Raw genomic sequence first — 3,152 nt, forward strand, 5'->3', positions numbered from 1 at the left:
GTCAATCTAAAGGGTTCCAAGCCCTTGGTCAATTGTCTACCAGACTATCTGGTAGACATATCTCAAACTTCTGACAATGTCCTGGTGAGCCCTTAATACACATTTTGGCCCAAGTGAACTTCCCCTTATCTCTCTTGCGATGCTGTGGCTATAGACTATCATCAAGCCTCCATTGCCAGCCGATTGGCGGAGGTTTCGGTATCACGCCCGCCAAGTCAAGTCCCTCTGTGTCTGTGTAGATAATGTAACCGAATGCGCAGTGGACGAGGCCGCTGTTGAGATACTGGCGAGGCACCATCCTGATCTCATCCTGTCGAATCTTGCACACTTGATCTGGAAGAGCTCAGTCCTCGCGAAATATGCTCCGCTTTTCATTCAGCATGTGCTGCTTACTTGGACTTCTTCCGCCTGGGGAGGTTTCCCCACTCTGGATCGTCTTTTCTCAGACCTTGCATAACCATGGGCGGTCTCATCATATCGCTGCTACATCGCTCCTGAAAACGTTGTTGTCGTCGCGCCTCATCGCCCTCGATATCACTGTACCACCGCCGGCCTGCACGGAGGATTTCGGACGGCTCATGTTTGCTGTCGGCCACTTTCAGTGCCTGCAAATCCGTTTGATTCGTTTTCATGCCATCATCGACTGGGGCGACGTGGTCGTTGACGGAAACATGCTCTCGCCTCCGAGACACATCTGTCAATGGCTTCGGCTGTCGAACGTAAGTACGTGTACCATGACTGTCCGGGATCCTGTCTCGCGACGGTAAACTTTGTCGGTACGAGCGGCAGCAGCTGCGCATCCACGACCCAATAGGCGGGAACAGCTCGAGTCATCTGAGTAGCGAAAAAGAAGCTTGAAAGACGGGCGCGATACTGGTTTCCAGCTGGCAGCCAGGGAAGTCTACTAGTAGAGCCGCAAGCGCGGAGGAATGTAGAATCTAGCGTCGGTATCACAGATCCGCCAAACGGACACGCCATCATATCCGCTGCATTCAGACATGTCGACATTATGGTCAGTACGCGCAAGTCGCCGAGTAATCGCGTACCTCGTCTAGAAGTTGCGGCTCGGACCTGGGAGGCTTCGTAACGGAAATAACGTCCATCTCTCGTGTCTGCGCAGAAAAAGCGCCGAGAAGTGACAGACTGACTATTGTCTCCGCCGTTTCCCGACGCAGCTGAATGTATGCGACTCGAACGGCTCCGGCATGTCCAGAGGCTCAGCAGTCAGTCAGAATGCATCGCATGTTCGGCGCTCGAGTTCCTCAGTGGCAGAGCTGTGACTCCAAGCAGCCTTCCAAAGCTGCTCATACGATGCGTTTCAAATGCATACAGGTATGAAATGAGTACACAGAGAGACGACTTGCAAGACTCACGTTGAGGCTCGCACTGAAGAAACACTGACGTCTACTCACAAGCGCTTTCTTCTGATAAGGGGACCCCGGTCATCCCATGCCCTTTTGGGGTGCACAGGGTCCTGATATCGTGAACTGCAGCCGGTTCATTCCATGATCTGGTGGGATGACATATGTCGGCCTAGGAAAGCATTCGTACTGACAAACGCAATGCCGTCGTCCCGGCGGCGGTTCTCTTCTGCCTACGGCGAGGAGCTGTATAGCTTGGACGCTGCCCGAATAAGGAACATGAGCCGCCATTTATCCCATTTACGAACACTGGCATTTCAATGAGGACGACACCGCCGATTGTCTGACACAGAAGCTAGCGGCCTTCGCCGACTGTTTACGGCCCGAGTGTCGGCAGCTACTGTCGTGGGTGGTGCGCCTGCTCAACGATTTCTGCGCCACGGTACTAACCTTGGAGAATTTTTCGTCAGGGTAGCCCAAGGTCTGTGTGAACTCCTGTTCGGAGTCCACTGCGTCCAGGGGCAGTCAATTCAGACAATGAATTGCAGACCACGCCATATTGGAATGCTCAATTCTGCTCGCAGATCCTCGCACGCCTTAAATCGGCTTGAGGAATATAAGTCGCGTATTTGGTCGTCTCCTGCTGTCTTCATTCTTTTATGTCCTCTCAGAGCCCAATTGGTTCTCGAGTGACAAGGTTCCCCGAACGCGACTTCATCTCACGCAATTCAGGCTGCCCTTTGCGACGCGCACGCTCCCATAGGAAGAGCCGTCCTGCTCTCATGTCACCAGGCGCTCGTACGGGATTACGGCTCGCTCTCGTCTCAAGAGCGTCTCGACTCGGGGCTCGCTCTCGACAATTTTCCTCACCCAGAGTTCATCTTGGACCTGCCGTCGCGCTTTCCATACAACGTCGTCGTCGCAAACATCCACATCCACCTCACCCAGCTGCTCCGCTACATCGCCGCCACCGAAGCCCACGGCTCTCTCGACCATGCACAGCCAGACGAGCTCACTATTCTCGGCTTGTCCACGGGCATGATTACTGCCTCGGTCATCCGAGCCTGCACCGACGCTATTCCTGCTCTCATTCCACATGCCACCGAGGCTTTTCGTCTCGCGTTTTGGATCGGTCTCCGCGCTCAGCAAAACGCCCTAACGACTCTAACAGGTGCCCAGATCACAGATGCCGCATCGGCCTCCTGGACACTAGTCAACTTCGGCTCCACACACGTGCAGATCCAGGACGCCGTGGACATGTGCAACTCAGCGCAGGTACGCAAAATCCGGCCCCTCTCTACGGACTCTCATACTCACTCAATGCACACACCAGCCCTCCGGGTCCCCGCAGGTCTTCCCACCACCGACACCTGGGTCTCCGTCGCGGGCCGCCCCGACGCCCTCGCCGCCTTCCGCGTGTCCCACCACCTCCTGCTCCCACCGGCGACCAACGTCCAGGCGCGCCTCCTCCCCGCGGCCCACGCGCTCACCGACGCCAAGGCGCAGGTCATGCGCGAGCTCGCCCGCGCGCGCGCGTTTCCCGGAGTATGCCGCGCTCCGGCACACGCTGCACTCGCCTGCGACAGGCGCAGCCGTAGAAGCCCCCACAGCGGCGGCAACGGCGGCGCGTACGCTCGCGGAAGACGTCGTCGACATGCCACTCTTTGCGCCTGTCCGTGTTGATCGCGTCGTCGCGGGCGTCCGGGAGGCCTGTGGTGCGGCGCGCCCTTGAATGTTGGGGCGTAGGACCGCCAGGGGATCGAGGCACGTTAAGGCCGATAAATCACGCGC

This window comes from Phanerochaete carnosa (assembly GCF_000300595.1).
Source record: "Phanerochaete carnosa HHB-10118-sp unplaced genomic scaffold PHACAscaffold_7, whole genome shotgun sequence".
Classification (NCBI taxonomy): Eukaryota; Fungi; Basidiomycota; class Agaricomycetes; order Polyporales; family Phanerochaetaceae; genus Phanerochaete; species Phanerochaete carnosa.